Genomic DNA, 19,915 nt, shown 5'->3' with positions numbered 1-19,915 from the left:
CGCGTGCTCGCAGAAGGGGAGGGGGGGCTCGTCTAGGGCCAGGGGGCACTGCTCACAACCGCCAGCTCAACGACACTCTCCTATTGGCTGAGCCGCTCTGCCCAACCATGCGCTGTATCCATGGAATCCCAAAAAGCTGGTACCATTGAAAACAAGTGGGTAGCCAATCAGACACGAGCTCTGGGAGAGGAGATGGTACAGTAGTAAGACCTGAACATGAACGCACATGAATATATTAATACAGATGAGGTAATGCCACAAAAACAGAGGATTAGGGAGGGGAGCGAAGGGATCTGGTGAACAGGCAGTGAAGGAATTTTTTCCAGCATCCAGCACTATCCCGCTCACGGAACTACCTGAACAATTTCACTAAGCAAATTGTGACTTGAAATTTTCCAAATTGCTGTCATGTGAAATTTTAAAAAAGTGTCAATTTACAAATCATTCACAAAATACTCATACTGCCAATATTTCTTCTCGCAAAACATTCTAAATTGTTTGGATTATTTCAAGGTAAAAATGTGAATGGACTGTGATAAAGACACAGTGGAGGAATAATAAAAACATGAGTGATGAGACCTCCGCTGCATCAGTACTGAAGAAGATCCCAATATTTAGTGCCACGCCCATTGAACGTGGTGACCCCAGGATGATCCTCCCAGAGTCACACACACCATACCACCCCAACCGTGGAAACCCAGCAAAACAATCCTGGACTGGAGGCTCCGGGTCTGCAGAGGTGTCCTAGAAAAACAGCTCAGGGCTGCAGGGTAATGGGGATAGTGCTGACATTCCACTACTACTATGCTGCTCTCTCTCTCTGCAGCAGCATGCGGATCCACGTGCCGACCCAGTCTTACTACGGCAGTGATGCCCAGCCAGCGGGGAAAAACAACGCCCTCCTTCCTCCCCTCTCCTCCCCTCCCTCCAGACAGACTCAGACAGCCCGCCGCATCACGTGGCCAATGCCGTGGAGAGGCTGAGCGCTCGCCTGGGGCTTCGAGGGGGGGATGGGGAGAGGGTTTGTGTGTTTGTGTGTGTGTGCGTAAAAATGTATATAGGTGCATATTTGATAGAAATTATTTAAATGTGTATTTAGATAAGGATGTATAATGTGTGTCAATAATGTGTGGTTATAAGATGTGCATGTGGGTGTGTATTTTGGGGAGAAACAGAGGAGCGTCAGTCAGAGTGCTGCAGTGGCGGGAGCAGAGAGGCAGCTTTAAACTTGACCTAGATTCTCCGGGTGACACGCCACATCGCATTAGCCCAGTCAGCCAGGCCCAGACCCGCCGGAGCTCGCTGACGCTGGCCCGATCGGACAGGCAGAAAAAAAGGGGGAAGAACTTCCCAAATGGGGCTGGCACGCATTTCCCCCTGCACCCCCTACTGTACCCCTTACCCTCCCCAGTGAGTCAACCCCACCCAGCTGACTCTGTTGGGAGGGAGCTTACTGGGGCACATGGTGACGAGAGGGAGGGGGGCCATGGGCAGGGGACATGCAGTTTGTTTGTTTATGGTTTGAACTTGATTAACCCCGTGGCCACGCCCCTCCGTGTGCTATATTGTAGTAAACACCATAAGAAAAGGGCACCAAAACAGATTCAACCTGCAAAATAAAAACAAACCTTCAAAACCAGTCAAATAGAGACCAAACCATAACAACCACAATAAATATCATGACTGACAGCTAATGCCAGTCAGTCTGCAGTATCATCATGCATTATTAGGCTCACCATAACAATGATACTGCATCTCTAGCACCTTGCTGATTGAGGAGGATAACTGCAGTCATGTTTTTCCTCCTGCTTTGCATCACAATGTAGCCTACTACTTTTACAATTCAACACAGATTGAGGCCAAACTACAATTAATGCACATTTGGAGATAAAAATAAACCGCTGAAATCTAAAAGAGACCAACCAAAGCAGCAGAAATCACAGAGAGAGAGAGAGATGAAACCAGGAGCTTCAGCTAAGCCCTCATCTATGGACTGCACCTGATCAAAGCCAGAAACCATGGAAACAACTACAGTAGGCTAGGCTACACACACACACACACACACAGGGCTTCATACATCAGTTTCATCAATACATTTTTCCTTATCAAGCACACTGTTAGGCTACTGTCTTAGGATTATCTAAAAACTGTTGACTACTTTATACTCAACGTGATATCATGTAATAAACAATTATCAAATGTTTATGTAATAAACAGGTAAAACAACTACTAAGGTCACCCCGGCACTTTTTTGGTAAACAGTTACAGGGCTATTCTTTAAGACGCAACGGCTATACCATTCATTCAAAAGTCGACAGAGCAACCTCTGGATCACTGCAGTGCGGTGGATAAGGGCTGACCTGGTGACCTCCATGCAGACGACTACAAATGGGGTGTAATGGGGCAGAGAGAAACACTTCCCCACAGCCCCAAACCCTCCACCCTGAAGACTCCTCCAACTCCTGCCTGTGGGGGTGGTAGTTAGTGAGGGGTGGGGATAAGGTGGGGCACAGACTGCATGTCGTAGGTCCCCCCCCCCCCCCAGCTCTCCAACTCCAGCCCCAGTCACTGCAAACAGCCCCAAACCATCATTACACAAATGACCTTTTGACTGTGTCGGAGTTATGGACGCCACACAGAACCCTTCAAATCACACTCTATAGGCGGCAGAATGTAGGCCCATCAGCATCTCGGAGAGAAAGTGTATGACATTTCAGATGAAAAGCAGAGTAAGTAACATGGATCGGTACGCGTTTTGGTATTTTCAGAAGAACCCTCACAGGATTAAGGGTGGGGCACAGTTGAGCATGCTGAGGTTTGGGGAGATGATGATTCTCGGTACAGATGCGCCTGTATCTTTCAGAATGCATTGAGCGCCCTCTGGAGGTGATGGACAGCAGTACATTGAAGACGTTGCGGAGGGAGAGCGACCACTCCCAAACTCTGAACCATGATGGTAGGGACACACACGCCAACTTCAGCGACACATCATTCAGGCACCACCGCAAAACTAAAGACGAAGGACACTGATTGAGATATTTATTTCCCCAGATGTTTGGTCCACGGTTTAATTTCCCCAATTAACCAGATCTCCAATCAAAACATTAAAAATCATAATTGCACACGCATCAACCCTGACATTGATGTGGAGTCACTTTTTACTAAAACCACGTTGGATTCATTAGCATAACCTGTTGTATTAATAGTATATGCCATTATGCAGACACTTTTATCCAAAGCGAATAGCAGTAGTGAATGCAAAAAAATATATGTGGGTGGCCCCGGTGGGAATTGAACCCACAAGCCTGGCATTACAAGTGCCATGCTCTACCAACCCAGTTGGGTCTCAAAAGCAGTGGAGAGTTCAGGGTTCTAAATGTTGTCGTGCAACCTGGGCTACTTGCTGCAGCCCATCCTCTAACATAGGGATACCGCCTCAGCTCACAAACACTGCAGTAACTCCTCAGATTAGCAAACATCTTGTCTTGCACTGCATCAAGGGCAAAGAGGGGCTAGTGTCAAACAATTGGCTTAGAGCGCCACCCGGTGTCTATTTCGAAATATACAGGGTAACATGTATACACTACATGACCAAACGTATGTGGACACCTGCTCATCGAACATCTAATTTCAAAATCATGGGCATTAATATGGAGTTGGTCCCCCCTTCGCTGCTATAACAGCCTCTATTCTTCTGGGAAGGCTTTCCACTAGATGTTGGAACATTGCTGCAGGGACTTGCTTCCATTCAGCAACAACAGCAATAGTGAAGTCGGGCACTGACGTTGGGCGATTAAGCCTGGCTCGCAGTCGGCGTTCCAATTCATCCCAAAGGTGTTCGATGGGGTTGAGGGCAGGGCTCTGTGCAAGCCAGTCATGTTCTTCCACGCGGACCTTTACAAACCATTTCTGTATGGACAGGAAAGGGCCTTCCCCAAACTGCTGCCACAAAGTTGGAAGCACAGAATTGTCTAGAATGTAATTGTATGCTGTAGCGTTAAGATTTCCCTTCACTGGAACCAAGGGATCTAGCTCAAACCATAAAAAACAGCCCCAGACCATTATTCCTCCACCACCAAACTTTACAGTTGGCACTATGCATTGGGACAGGTAGCGTTCTCCTGGCATCCACCAACTCTAGATTCGTCTGTCGGACTGCTAGATGGTGAAGCGTGATTCGTCACACCAGAGAACGTGTTTCCACTGCTCCAGAGTCCAATGGCAGCGAGCTTTACACCACTCCAGCCGACACTTGGCATTCCGCATGGGGATTTTAGGCTTGTGTGTGGCTGCTCGGCCATGGAAAGCCATTTTATGAAGCTGTTAGTCGAACAGTTTTAAACACCAGTCAGCAACAGGTGTGGCTGAAATAGCCGAATCCACTCATTTGAAGGGGTGTCCACAGTGTGCATTTGCAATTGTCATAATTAGAGACAGTAATACTATAATTCCTATGGCCTGCATATGGCCTGCCCTATAGGACAGACAGACGTCTGCAAGATAAACAGGAGACAGAAAGAGAGAGCTTGCAGAGAAAGGCCGGGCGCAGTGAGAGAGCAAAGAGAAAGAGCGAACAACTAGTGTGATGCTCAGGAGAGCGGAGGCTGCCGAGGTGAAGAGCATGTCAACCCTACAGGAACATAAATAATCAGCAGACACAACAAGCCACTCTGCATATCACCCATCACAGACCGATATCATCTCTCATTTCCTATTCATGGGGATGTGGGGCCTGTGTCTGTTGCAGTCTCCCAGATGTTCGCCGAAAAGAAAGTCATAGATATTTTTGACATGACAAAATTTCCTGAAGGCACTTTACCAAGTGAAATACATCGCCTAAATCGTCTTTATCCACACGATCCATGAGTGTCTCTCTGTACTGTATGTGTAGTTGCCATTTTGTGAAACACTGCAGTTCCAAAGGCCAAGGAGTCCTACTGCTCAGAGAATGCTTGGCTACACAGAGTAAGTCAGTAAACAATGGATGGTGGAGGCAGTATGCAAAGTTATGACACTACACAGTGACTACACATGTGAAACATATTCATTAAGACATTTGTACAAACTAATCAAACGCACAACCCATCATATACATTCGCTAGTGAAAGTCTACACACCCCTTGCACAGTCTTCACATTTTGCCGCCTTAAAATGTGATCTCAAAAAGGGACTACATTCCATTTTTCCCCCTACCGATCTACACAACCTACTCCACGTTTTCAAAGTGAAAGACAAATGATTGAACATTTTCCAAATTAAAAAAATTAGAACAATGAAGATGTCTTGATTGCATATGGGTCATTGCACCAAGTAGGTGGGCTCCCGAGTGGCGCAGCGGTCTAAGGCACTGCATCTCAGAGCTTGAGGCTGGTTCGAATCCAGGCTGTATCACAACCGGCCATGATTGGGAGTCCCGTAGGGCGGCGCGACATTGTAAATAAGAATTTGTTCTTAACTGACTTGCCTAGTTAAATAAAGGTTAAATAAAAAAGTTCAAGAAGTGCCTTTTGAGTAGTGTAACTTGGTAAAAAACAAAAACATTTATTTCACCTAATTTTTACATTCTGTTATAAAGACCACATATTCAACTTAATAAAAAAAATGTTTTCCCCATCTCAAGAGGTTAAATAAAAATACCATAGTAAGTTCCCATTATAACAGCCAAATAAAGTAACAGGGTTGGCCGTAACATGGTTGATGACATTTTAAAATCAGCCATAAATCCCCTTGTGACAGGGGGAATGGAAGCTTGTTGTGTGAAAGAGTAGAACCAGCTCACCTGCTTTTACACTGATTTGACTATTATGTTCCATGTTTCTTTTGAAAAAAGTATTTAAAAAAGGAATAGTTTCACTATAGGGTTAACCTTAAAATGAGGGACAGGTTGTTGTTTGTTTCCTTAAAATGAATCCCTAAATCACATGAAGTAAATAATAATCTTCAGAAATGACTGACGAAGCAACATAACTAGGGCTTTACAATGATAGTAAAACCTTCGAGAAATGTTGGGGTTAAGTGACTTTCCAATTAATTTTGGCACTTCAGTGAGTCTTTATTCATATATATATATATATAAAAAAAAAAAAAAAAAAGATTGATTGAATTTCCCAAAAGAGCACTTCATCTAATGTAACAGGCTTTTAAAATGCAATATTTGTGCACAATTTCTACTTAAAATATCAAAGGGACCCTTTCGTGGAACGACCCATAAGTCTTCACACCCCAGAGTGAATACTTGGTGGAAGCACCTTTGGCGGCCAATACAGCTGTGAATCGTTTAAAATAAAATTCTACTAACTTTGCACAACTCTTAGGGCAACATCGACCCATTGTTTTTGTCAAATTGCTCAACCTCAGTAAATTTGGTGGGGAGTCATTGATGGACAACAATATTCAAACCTTTAGATTTTCAAGCAAATGTATGTCAGGACTGTGACTGGACCACTCATGAACACAACACTTCTTGGAAATACTTTCTGGTATGGCTTTGGCATTATTTTTTTTTGTAATTGCCAGGCTGAAAAATAAAACTATGCCAGGGTTAGGTTGAGGCAGGTTTTCCTAACTTTTGACCTTGGCTTTTCTCCAATCATATTTATTTTTATTCTGACAAACTCCCCAGTCCCTTCCAGTGAAAACCATACCCATTGCACAATTCTGCCACCACAATACATGAAAATAGAGTTTCACTTCACTTAATTTCAGCCAAAACATTAATTTATTTGCTTGTCTTGCAGTATTACTTAACACCCTTGTTGCAAACAGAATGGATGATTTGAGGTAGATTTGTTTTTTTAACAAAGGCTTCATTCATTATGTTTACTTTCTGGCCCAGGCCAGTAATGTGGAGATAATGCAGTGTTCTTGATCCTTTTATATTTCCATTATTGTGGTGGCAGCGTCATGTTATGGGTATGCTTGCCACCGGCAGGGACTGGGGAGTTTGTCAGGATCTAAAGAAATATGAAAGGAGCAAAGTCCAGATAAAAAGTTAGCGGAAACGCTGCCTCAGTTGTCTGAATAACTAACCCTGGGATAGAGTTTTAATTTTCAGCGGGACAATTTCCCAATTTTTTATGTCAAAGACACAACAGAATGGCTTTCCAATAAGTGTTGATAATGGTCCGGTCTCAATCCTGCTTATTTTGACAAAACAATCTATGTTGCCCTAAGAGTTGTGAAAAGGTAGAATCTCATTCAAAATGATTCACAGCTGTAATGGGTGCATAAGATGATTCCACCAAGTATTAACTCTGGGGTATGATTACATGTTTTATTTTGCATCAAATTGGAAAAAGGTATATACATTTGTCTTTCACTTTGGAAAAGTTCGGTAGGTTGTGTATATCGGTAGGGAAAAAATCTATTCAATTTTTAGAAGTAATTTAAAAGGCAGCAAAATGTGAAGACTGAAAGGGGCGTGTAGACTTTCTAAGCACTGTATGACACATCATACCATAGTCTACGGATTATATATTTTTTTTTACATCACCAGCTGGTGGCAGTACTGCCTCATTATTATATATTTCTTTTTTTACCAGAGCTACAGTGAAAAGCTTTACCTCAGGCTACTTTACTACAGTACACACCTCCCCTGGTTTACAGAAGCTAATCTTACCTCAGCGTTCAGTGAAAGGAATGCCGCATTCACTCGATCATCTCCACTCTGTAGTTACAACTTACCACTTCCCATCTCTTGGCCAAAGAGTCACAGACTGAAGTCTGAGCTAGCTAAAATAGATTAGGTTTCCCGCTAACCCGGTGGATTTGAGTCTCGCAGGGACACCAATGTAGCTTTAGCCAAGCCATTATTGCATTAACAAGTAACAAATTGCATGATAATCATGATATTTCAGTTAGGCTACGGTTTTAATGTAAAACCCTTAATTAACTGATGTTTAACCAAACATACCACACAGAACATATAAAATGGTATTGGCTTATTTAGTCCTAGACGGCTTGGATTGTCTCCAGCTGTATCAGACAGACAGGTGGGAAGCTGTGGAGCGAGACAGGAGGGCAGGTAATGTAACAACGTGCTCTGACACCTCTGATTAGGCCCAAGATTGACAGCTCCGCTGCCACGCCATGGTAACGGTCTCCAAGGAGACTGAAGGGAAAATATAAACAAGGGAGGAAAAAATCCCACAAGCAGGAACTGTAATAGTGATGTTATCACCCATTTCTAATTCTGACTGATCCAGTGTGACTGAAAGGAAGCTGTGGAAGATTCTAGGCTTAGTTGTAGCTAGGGCTTGTTGTGTAGGTGAGGTGCTCCAGAAAATCACAGTAAAAGCTTCCATCTGTATACAGCCACACTAGGACACAACAGACACATTAGCCTCCACAGAAGAACACCTTACCTTTGATATAACAACACAAAATACTGAATGTGTGAGGGTCAGGGACCTAGTGTAACAGTGTTGCTTCCGTCCCTCTTCCTTGATTCAACCTGAGCTCGAACTAAGAACCCTCTGAACACACCTACAACTTATCTGACACTCCACAAACAACTAATTCAAGTTCTCAGAGCAGGTGACATCACCGATAGAACACTACTAGCACGCACCGCTAACTAGCTAGCCATTTTACATTGGCTAAACTAGCATAACAAAAATAAAACAAACTATCACAAATGTTCAGACAGAAACCCGGCCGAACTAACTATTAATCAGATAGAAAGACCTAAGCCACTGGACTAAGCTCGTTTGCTGTCAAAAACACGTTCCAACACTTCGTCTTGACTGCCAGCTTCACCTCCGTGAGGTCAGACAACCCCTGGTGACCCAGTGACAAACCCTAGTTACATAAGCAGCACTGCCACCAGCCTTGGAGAACAGAGCAGGAAGTGGAGGCACCCGCATTACTCCGACCGAATCCATGGCCCACATCGCACTTAATTTCCATACCAGCATTACACAAACCGTGTCCACATTGTGACCCTGATGGGGAAAAAGTAGCAGAATAGCATAGCATATTTTGCTGTGGTGTTACAGTTGAACCCTAAAGTTAGATGAGTCAGGACATGACAGCAGTGGGTGTTGATAGCTCCGGGGTGAAGATTCCCCTAGTTACAGAACTAGGATCCGTTTCCCCTTCCCCCAATCCTAACCTACCATTAGTAGGGGAAATACAAAACTGACACAAGATCAGCGTATAGGGGTAACTTTGTGTTAATACTAACCAGCAGAAGCTCTGGAGGTGTCAGTCAGGAGGAAGGAGGCCGAGCCTGGCGGGTGGCCAAGGTCACAGTCCTCCAGCGGAGGTCAGGGTCTGAAAACAAAGGTTAATTAAGTCAGAGTGAGTCAAATCATCCTCCCAAAACAAATATGAACAGTCTTTATCAACTCATTTTCTTGCTCCTTCTTCTTCTTTTTGAGACAAAACTTAACCTGGACAATATTCAACATTCCTCTTGGTCTACCCCTCTGGTCCAATTATCATGTAAGAGGTCAAAAGTTTCACTTGGCCACAACAAACATTTCCAACCTCCAGGACCTTGATTATCCCTAGATTACTGAACACTTAACATTACAGGCCACATGAATGCAATGTTACCAGAGGTTGAGAATTTATTGGACAACAGTCAGTCACAGGTGCAGCCCTTCGTGATTCTCACGCAGACTGGGTTTCTTGAGATGGGCAACGTTGCAGTAGTCTTGTAGAAACTGGGAGGCACAGCGGCCAGACGCACACCACTTCCTATTGTGCAACACTTCCTCTCATTCAGTGTGTACTTCGGCTTTTCCACTGCACTCCCTAGTACACTTCCTCCTGTTAGGCTACAATAGGGCCCAGACAAAACATTCTTAATGTTTGTTCAACCAAGACTTGTGTTCACTGCAATTAAAATCAGCCAATGGTTTGAGGTGCAAGTTGGGGGGGGGGGGGGGGGGGGGGGGTCCTCTGTCACAACCATAGACATTGTATTTCTATGGTCACAACAATAAAGCCTTTTGAATTTGACACACCAAATAGACATAACCATGTTGATTGACAACTCCATTGTGTCCTCCTCCCAGAGTGCTAAGAACCTTGGCGTGATCCTGGACAACACCCTGTCGTTCTCAACTAACATCAAGGCGGTGACCCGTTCCTGTAGGTTCATGCTCTACAACATTCGCAGAGTACGACCCTGCCTCACGCAGGAAGCGGCGCAGGTCCTAATCCAGGCACTTGTCATCTCCCGTCTGGATTACTGCAACTCGCTGTTGGCTGGGCTCCCTGCCTGTGCCATTAAACCCCTACAACTCATCCAGAACGCCGCAGCCCGTCTGGTGTTCAACTTTCCCAAGTTCTCTCACGTCACCCCGCTCCTCCGCTCTCTCCACTGGCTTCCAGTTGAAGCTCGCATCCGCTACAAGACCATGGTGCTTGCCTACGGAGCTGTGAGGGGAACGGCACCTCCGTACCTTCAGGCTCTGATCAGGCCCTACACCCAAACAAGGGCACTGCGTTCATCCACCTCTGGCCTGCTCGCCTCCCTACCTCTGAGGAAGTACAGTTCCCGCTCAGCCCAGTCAAAACTGTTCGCTGCTCTGGCACCCCAATGGTGGAACAAACTCCCTCACGACGCCAGGTCAGCGGAGTCAATCACCACCTTCCGGAGACACCTGAAACCCCACCTCTTTAAGGAATACCTAGGATAGGATAAAGTAATCCTTCTAACCCCCCCCCCCCCTTAAAAGAGTTAGATGCACTATTGTAAAGTGGTTGTTCCACTGGATATCATAAGGTGAATGCACCAATTTGTAAGTCGCTCTGGATAAGAGCGTCTGCTAAATGACTTAAATGTAAATGTTGATAACTACAACCAAGGCTTTATAGCTAACTGACCCAAGAATGACCAGTCCCAGCACTGGGTCCAGACTTCTGACCCACCCTTTGAGAATCACTGGTGAAGAGAACCCTCATGACAAGATATCCTTCAACCTGATCTTTTAAAACCAGTTGGATTTGAAAAGCTACTTGAACATGAACCCCAACCACACTCCTCTCAAGTTCTCTGGCCCTTTCTGGAGTGTGGTTGAGTGCAGGTTCAGCAGACGGAGACAATTAGGACCGGGGGCGCTGTACAATTCCACTATTCATCAGCCTGCATACAAATAGGCTGCGAACAAATGGCCTGCCATAATGAACTAGCAGTGCTCATGCATGAATGTGATTGGACTTCTAGTTCTTTGACTTTGGCCTACAACAACCGAACGAGTCAGTCACTCCGAGTGAGCTCTGGAGAGAAACTTTCAAAATAACAAACTCTGCTTGGAGTTGGCTGAAATCCACACAAGACTTAGAAACTGAAGAACTTTGTGCTCAAAGTCCCCTCATAGTTATACTTGTGGAAATGGGATATCAAATATCTACTTCGTTTCAGACCACCCTTTATATGTTTCACTGTAGAACCTTATTACCACTGTTCGTTTATGATACACTGTAGGTTTTAAAAGGGGAAGTATCGCCATAGCAAGGGGCTCTGGGTCTATATCAAATAAAAATGGACTTGGCTTGTCACTTTGGACATTAAGTGACATCGGTGCCAAGGCATCATGGAATAAGTTTACGGATCATTTAGCAACACCGCTACTACGCTTTAACCCCACCAATGTGATGTGGAATAAGAGCTTTGGTTTAGATTGTATTCACTGTTCTAAGATACAGGCTGTTCAAGAGACTGCTGGGTCAACTTGTCATTTCTATTATATACACACACACACACGTCTTAATATGTAACACGATAGGCAGAATTAAGCCTGAGCGAACAAAGCAAACAACGATTTGAATATAGATTCTATTTAGACCCTGATTGTAGGACGGTAGTTGACTTCATTTTCTAAATGACATTGTGATAATGGCCTGGTAAACAGGTCCCATATTATACCGGTTGTAGCTACACTGCATCTGGAGTGAGCATTCATTGACACACCCTAGGGTCAGTGCTTGATGCATGTGAAAGAAACATTGATTGACGCATTGCATGTCAGGTTTCTTTAAATCGCAATAACGGTACCCCGAAAAACAGATGAGCATCATAAATGCACAGGGCATTTAAGTGGAGAGAAACAACAGCAATTTGTGTAGTGTAGAAACGGAACTTCCTTGTGTCTTTGAAAAATAAACGGACCACCAACAAACGTGTTTGCATTTACAGAGAGGTCAATATGTGGGACAGCACATGTTGGAAACTACAATGTGCTGTCACTATGAAGCAGACCATCATTCAAATCAATAGCGGCTGATGTGGAGTCAACGCATGATGATTTGCATGGTCCGCAGATCCAGGGTCAGTTGGGAACATGACTTTCCAAGAACATTAGGTTTGTGTGATGATCCCAATGCTAATTTAAAACATAGTAATTAGAAGACACAAAGCAACGTTGCATTTTAGAGGATAAGCAGTCGCAGCTCTCCTCTCCCCCGTCGTGTCGTGCTGAATAAGAATGATCCACTCATGAGCAAAAAGTGAGCTGTTTGTCAGAGTAGTAAAAAGGTCGGCTGACTACGAAGCGAGGGACACAATTTGTTCAATTAGCTGGTGTTGTTTTACATGTATGATACACTCTCAATTAAAACGTGCGTTACCGCGGCAACAGCTTCCAGTTGCTCACTGTGCGAGATAGAGCTTAGAACCGAGGAGGAAAACTGTCTCACGCTTTTTATTCAAGGGGGTGTGGGATGATCATATTCAAACTAGAGCCGGTTACATAAGCCTTAGGAACGAAACGCATCTTAACTAAGGTCTAACTCCTGGCATCGATTCCCCCCCCCCGACAAAAACTGAGGCAGATCTATATGCATGGAGGTGACACTCCAACAAAATATGTTAAAACAAATTAGGCACTGTGGAGAATTGTAGCTCTGAGGCAGCCTCAGTCGTCTCCATTCGCATTACAAGCACCAGGCAGGCAATAAAAACCTGCATTGATGGAAGCCTAGGCCAGCCCAAGTTGATTACTGAAAATACCATGCACTCTTTCCATGACAGTGAACAAACACTCATACAGTGGCTTCGGAAAGTATTCAGACCCCTTGACTTTTTCCACATTGTTACATTACAGCCTTATTCTAAAATATATTAAATAGTCCCCCCCCCTCAATCTACACACAATATGCCATAATGACAAAGCAAAAACAGGGTTAGAAATTTTTGCTAATTTATTAAATAAATAAACTACTGAAATACCACATTTACATAAATATTCAGACCCTTTACTCAATACTTTGTTGAAGCACCTTTGGCAGCGATTACAAATGTATTTAGGGAGTTTCTCCCATTCTTCTCTGCAGATCTTGTCAGGTTGGATGGAGAGAGTAGAGTATTTTCAGGTCTCTCAAGTAGAGGTCGACCGATTAAATCGGAATGGGCGATTAATTAGGGCCGATTACAAGTTTCCATAACAATCGGAAATCGGTATTTTTGGACGCCAATTTTGCCGTTTTTTTACACCTTTATTTAACTAGGCAAGTCAGTTAAGAACACATTCTTATTTTCAATGACGGCCTAAGAACGGTGGGTTAACTGCCTTGTTCAGGGGCAGAACGACAGATTTTTACCTTGTCAGCTCAGGGATTCAATCTTGCAACCTTACGGTTAACTAGTCCAACGCTCTAACCACCTGCCTCATGAGGAGCCTGCCTGTTACGCGAATGCAGTAAGAAGCCAAGGTAAGTTGCTAGCTAGCATTAAACTTACCTTATAAAAAACAATCAATCATAATCACTAGTTATAACTACACATGGTTGATGATATTATTAGTTTATCTAGCGTGTCCTGCGTTGCATATAATCGATGCGCATTCGCGAAAAAGGACTGTCGTTGCTCCAACGTGTACCTAAGCATAAACATCAATGCCTTTCTTAAAATCAATACACAAAAGTATATATTTTCAAACCTGCATATTTAGCTAAAAGATATCCAGGTTAGCAGGCAATATTAACCAGGTGAAATTGTGTCACTTCTCTTGTGTTCATTGCACGCAGAGTCAGGGTAAATGCAACAGTTTGGGCCGCCTGGCTCATTGCGAATTAATTTGCCAGAATTGTACGTAATTATGACATAACATTGAAGGTTGTGCAATGTAACAGGAATATTTAGACTTAGGGATGCCACCCGTTAGATAAAATACGGAACGGTTCCGTCTTTCACTGAAAGAATAAACGTTTTGTTTTCGAGATGATAGTTTCCGGATTCGACCATATTAATGACCTACGGCTTGTATTTCTGTGTGTTATTATGTTATAATTAAGTCAATGATTGGGGTCACGTCTGGAGGAAACCTGGCACCATCCCTATAGTGAAGCATGGTGGCAGCATCATAATGTGGGGATGTTTTTCAGCAGCAGGGACTGGGAGACTAGTCAGGATTGAGGGAAAGATGAACGGAGCAAAGTACAGAGATCCTTGATGAAAACCTGCTCCAGAGCACTCTCAGGACCTCAGACTGGGGTGAAGGTTCACCTTCCAACAGGACTACGACCCTAAGCACACAGCCAAGAAAATGCATGGAGTGGCTTCGGGACAAGTCTCAAAGTCCTTGAGTGGCAAAGCCAGAGCCTGGACTTGAACCCAATCAAACATCTCTGGAGAGAACTGAAAATAACTGTGCAGCCACGCTTCCCATCCAACCTGACAGAGCATGAGAGGATCTGCAGAGAAGAATGGGAGAAACCCCCAAAGACAGGTGTGCCAAGCTTGTAACGTCATACTCAAGACTCAAGGCTGTAATCACTGCCAAAGGTGCTTCAACAAAGTACTGAATAAAGGGTCTGAACACTTATGTAAAATGTGATATCAGTTTTTTATTTTTAATTAACGTGCAAAAATGTCAAAACAACTGTTTATGCTTTGTCATTGTGGGGTATTGTGTGTAGACTGTTGAGAAAAAAAAATATTTAGTCAATTTTAGAATAAGGGGTCTGAATACTTTCCGAACGCACTAGAAAATGTAACAATCTCTGACAGATCCCACCCAAGCAAAGCTGATTACCTTTTCAAAATGTAGAGGGCTACCACTATACTCTACCACAGTAAAAAAGGAAGTTGAGAACACGATTGAGCTGTCATGTAGCCTAGAGACTGAAAATAAGGAAGAGAATGCAACTGGTGGAGTCACACTGTGAGTCATCTCGATTTCACAGTCGGAGGGCATAATTACAAATGGCTTCAAAAGGGAGAGGCAGCTGCTTTCAGGCTTTGATAGGGGGGAAATTAAAAATGTCTCAAGTTGGCTGGTCAGATATTCTGAAAACAGCAGCTTTATGTGATGATGAGTCAAGGTAGGGGTACAAGAAGAAAATAGCTTTTTGTGCTTCTTCCGTGTCCTATAATAAAGCCTGCATATAATTTCATGGATTAATAGCTGACACAAAACAGAACTTTCTTTGAATAAAATGCTCCAAACAGAAGTATGCAGGGGTAATTCACTGCTTAGGCCCCTCTTAGGCTGACAACTAAACACTACTTTCTATAAGATGGCTCCAGCATTATGTACTGTAGGATGGAGATTTGGTGCGGGGGCGCTGTGGCAACAGGGAGGTGTGAAAGATACATTTCTCCCCTGCTGATGTGCCATCTGTGGTGTAGCATCCCCACTCTATGATGTCCACTGACACGTGGGCGGGACAGAAGGCTTGCATGCCCAGCTTAACAGCCCATGATTTTATTTATTGAACATTTATTTAACTAGGCAAGTCAGTTAAGAGCAAATTCTTATTTACAATGACTGCCTACCCCGGCCAAACCCTAACCTGGATGACGCTGGCACAATTGTACGCCGCCCTATGGGGCTCCCAATGACGGCCAGTTGTGATACAGCCCAGGATCGAACCAGGGTCTGTAGTGACGCCTCTAGCAATGAGATGCAGTGCCTTAGACTGCTGTGCCACTCGGGAGATCGAATCAAATCAAATGTATGTATGGGATTCATCTTAACCTTCAGAAGACAGGAGGTGGTGGTGGTGGTGTGTGTGCACGTGCGTGAATGATGCAGGGCTGTATTCACTTGGAACCTAATGGAAGCAAACTGACCAAAACGAGGAGGGACTAACTGAACTTGTCCAATAACAAACTCGTGTTTCTGTTGTAAAACACTTTCCGTTGCAAAATGTTTTGCTACAGTGTGTACTAATGAATACACCTGTTCGCCAGGAAGCTAAGGATACTCTGTCCTCAACCCTTTATCTTCAGGAGAGGCCAGGTTATTTATAGCCCAATGTTGAGTGTCTAATGCAAAGGCCATTTTGCATGTACCTGCTAAAGATACACACCACATACAAGAGAGGGACTGATAACTGGATCAGGTACTGGAATGCTAATGATGAAGCATCTGCTGAAAGAGTTAAGTGTGTTCATAACCTTCCTATAATACAGTGCCATCACACAATCAATTGACATGTAAGGAGAGATGATGTTCTCCTCAAACCAAGAACGATTGGTTGCATTTCAGTTAGGATATTTGAGGTCCATATGGACAGTCATGCTTCCTACCCAAGAGAGGATGAGGGTACATTATCTGTCCCTCTCTGATCAGTGGCATGACAGGGATTGGGAAGTGAGAAAGTTTAGAGGAATACTTCACAGAACCAGTCAGCATCTCCCAGAGCTGACTCATACACAGACACATCAGAGAAATAGCATACAAAACGTAGGCCTACACATTCCCCTTTTAACTACTCCCAGCAATATACACCCCCCAACAACTATAGGCCCTGCCTACACAATTTCAACATCACCCTTCTCTGATGTTTTACAGCACATAGCAAGAGACAAACAACAAAGGCGCCCTCCAACGCATGTTTTAAATCTGCTAACCAGAGAAGGCCGAGCTAACACTATAGCACTTCCGTCAGATATGTTTTCACAGCTTGGTCGCATAGACTAGATGTAACATAGTAAATGTAAAGCCGGAACAGTCAAATAAGTATCATATGTTGTGTTTGGTATGGTTATATAAGACAAAAGATTAACGCGGACACCTAGCAACCCAAAGGATGCGTGTTCGAATCTCATCACGGACAACATTAGCATTTAGCAACTTTAACAACTACTTACTTAGCTAGTTTGAAAATACTTAGCATTTTAGCTAACATATTTACATTTACTATGTTATGTCTACCCGAGTCCAGGTTGGTTTTCAAGGCAGGGCGCAAAGGCCCCAGAAGCAACAGCAAAGGTTGGTGACCCTAATATTTCCTAAGACATGATGTCCCTGTAGATAGGCTATGCCTACCACGTTTCCATCGAGATACCTTTGTCCTTGCACATACGTTAAAAATAAGTTGCCCTTGCTTCTGCTGTTTTTGCTATGCTATTTAGATGAACCTTGACTTTTTCCACTACATGAGTAAAGTGTCATGTCCTCTCAAAAGGTGCTTGTAGACATGCACAGACATGCAGTGTAGCTGAGAGACATCGGTTAAGCACAGCCAGGAGGGCTTTTTAAGTTGCCCTTGTGCAAAGAACAGACCTGCTGAATCCTGGACTTGCACCAGTAGATTCCCGTCTTCCTCGGCCAATACGCGAGGGTCAGGAATTTGGAGCATTCATACAGGACCAAACAAAAACAAAGCAAGTATAAGAGAAATGCACTAGTCTTGAGTCGACTTTTGGGCACACATAACTAAAATAACAACGCATATTTTGTTTGTGTGTTTTAGGTCTGTTTGACAGCAGAGCCAACAATAACAAGACAGAACGTGTCCGACAAAAAGTAAGAGGACCCACTGCACTTAACTAACGTAAACTCACCCCATTCCGTACAAAAGTGAGTGAGTTTACGTTAGCTTTATTCAAATACATCCCTTTCTTGAGGTAATCGCTGAAGTGAGTGGATACAACGCTTCCACGGGCCATGCAACACACAACATAAATGTCATGATATCAACATATTTGTAGACTGCCTGCCTATTGATTTTGAATTGATGATTGTGAGTATCCATCAGAAGAGATGAACACAGTGAAAGCTCAAATGTTGCTTGGTGGTACATAACCGATTAGGAATGCTAATCTAGTTTACTTCATAGGTGAAATTCAACCTCGGTTAGTTCTATGTATGCAGTCCCACCGTCGGTTGGATAAAGAACCCTATAAGCGAGTCAGTGCGAATCAACTAAAATGATTGCCTTACGAAACATGTGAACTGCAATACAGCTCTACAAAGTTTGTTTGTGAGCACTGACACAGTAACCGGACAGTTATTTTTGTAACTATTGTAGCGCGCCAATGAGCCAGACGTGCGAGCAGTCATTTATATTCCTTCCAAAATGTGTACATTGAAATTTCGCGTACCTTCAGTTGCAATGAAAGACATGAGCACGGTATTTCTAAGCACATGTCGGCTACTACAATCACCTCCATCCGCCACGCAGCCTTCGCCAGTAGCGTTATCCTGTAAAGAAACTGATACAAAGTAAAGGGCAACAAATGCAATCCGTTGTCAATACTTACAACTATGATCAGAGATTGGCGAACAGAATGGTCCGTGTATCACATCGCGACGGACAGTTATTCCCGTTAATTAATTGAATGGTCTTGTCTCACTGGTAAATCACAGGACGAAAACTACTCTATCAAGAGCGACCAGGATACAGAGTCCACCACCGCTTCTTAATACTGGGCGTGTTCAAGGGAGTGGGATGAAAAATGGGTTTACAGCCTGCGAATCCACGCTGACGTCAAAGTAGTCTACAGCTATTAATACAAATGCACTGAACAATAGTAGCCAACAGTAATAAATATATGTGCGTGTAAATCTAAATGTAAGAAAGAACTGTCACTCAGGAAGGCTATAGAGGTCACAAATATTTGTCTTAGTATGTTATTTTTATTAGGATAACATATTGTATATTGTTGTGTTATTATAATGTAATAAAGTTGTGTCAGATGAACAAAGAATGAATGCATGAACCTATACTGGGAATACAAAGCATGTAGAGTATGTGTATCTTCTAAAAATAAATTATGCTCCAGAATTGATCAAGACTCAACTGAAATGCAATGCAGTCCTTTATGAGTCATAATGCTATACAGGATGAGTAGATTGAGATTCATTTGAGAGAATTTACTGGGTCAACTCAATTGAGCTACCACTGAAGTGAGATGCTTTAATGGTGAGTTCACAGAAAGTAGACAAAGCCAACCATTATCTGAGCAGTGAGAACAGGCAGCAGAAATACTCATAGTTGTTACTGAACTGTCTGGCCTGGCTGCACTAGTCTTATGGGATTAATATAAAATGATCTTTCTCTTTGTTAATAACCCATTCAATTACAGGTATGTGATAATGACTCTTTAAAAAAGCCCATTTCTCATGGTTGGGGCATGCACCAAAATGAATGATGTTTTGATAAAAAAGCCGAATGGTTCTCACAGATCAGATGCAGATTGATACTGATATTCTTATCTCCTCATCATCCACATGTACTGTTGCTATCTGTAGTTTGTGAAGTGACAAAGGAAGTCTGTCTACATCTCTTAAAGAAAACACCTCAACGCGCACCACAGCTGAAGGCCTTGCTTCCTCCTTTTGGTTTGCATGCAAATCAGCAGGAACAACTACTGGTATAAGTAGCCTGTCTTACAGATCTGTCAATGGACATTACAACTTTCACACCTTCCCTCACAGCTTTCCTCACTACCTCTCTCAGATGCTTGCAATGGCTGGCCAGAAGCCAGGAAAAACACCATCAGACCCGTATCGGGCATTTCAACTTGTAATGATCTTGATGCTCCCACATGGAGGAAAAAACTCCCAATTGGTAACTTTAGATTCAACTTCCCGAAGATTAAAAGCAAAATTATAGCTAGCCTATATTTCTCTTGCGACATGGCTGATAACCACATACGGTATATAACACAACGAGATAGACTTTATTTACAGCATCTGTTCCTACAGTGGACAAGGACAGGTAGTGGTGTGTT

At 43.4% G+C, this 19,915-nt stretch overlaps 1 protein-coding gene across 4 annotated transcripts in view; it reads right to left on the bottom strand.

Moving 5' to 3' along the window:
* Positions 1–19,915, bottom strand: part of LOC139531928 (CYFIP-related Rac1 interactor B-like) — a 36,031-nt gene that overhangs the window by 14,313 nt on the left and 1,803 nt on the right. The window contains exons 1-3 of one of the 4 annotated variants that reach the window (XM_071328930.1): positions 18,443–18,579; positions 17,463–17,498; positions 9,185–9,273 (exon numbers count right to left, since the gene is read on the bottom strand). The gene's annotated coding sequence lies outside the window, so the exon portion shown is untranslated. Of the gene's footprint in view, positions 1–9,184; positions 9,274–9,558; positions 9,622–17,462; positions 17,499–18,442; positions 18,615–19,915 lie in introns of those variants that run through there. The other 3 variants (XM_071328929.1, XM_071328931.1, XM_071328928.1) reach the window with 3 other exon arrangements.

The sequence above is a fragment of the Salvelinus alpinus genome, chromosome 10 (genome assembly GCF_045679555.1).
Source record: "Salvelinus alpinus chromosome 10, SLU_Salpinus.1, whole genome shotgun sequence".
NCBI classification, from domain to species: Eukaryota; Metazoa; Chordata; class Actinopteri; order Salmoniformes; family Salmonidae; genus Salvelinus; species Salvelinus alpinus.
Note: the sequence above shows the minus strand (reverse complement) of the source record. Positions and strands in the feature narration are given on the sequence as shown.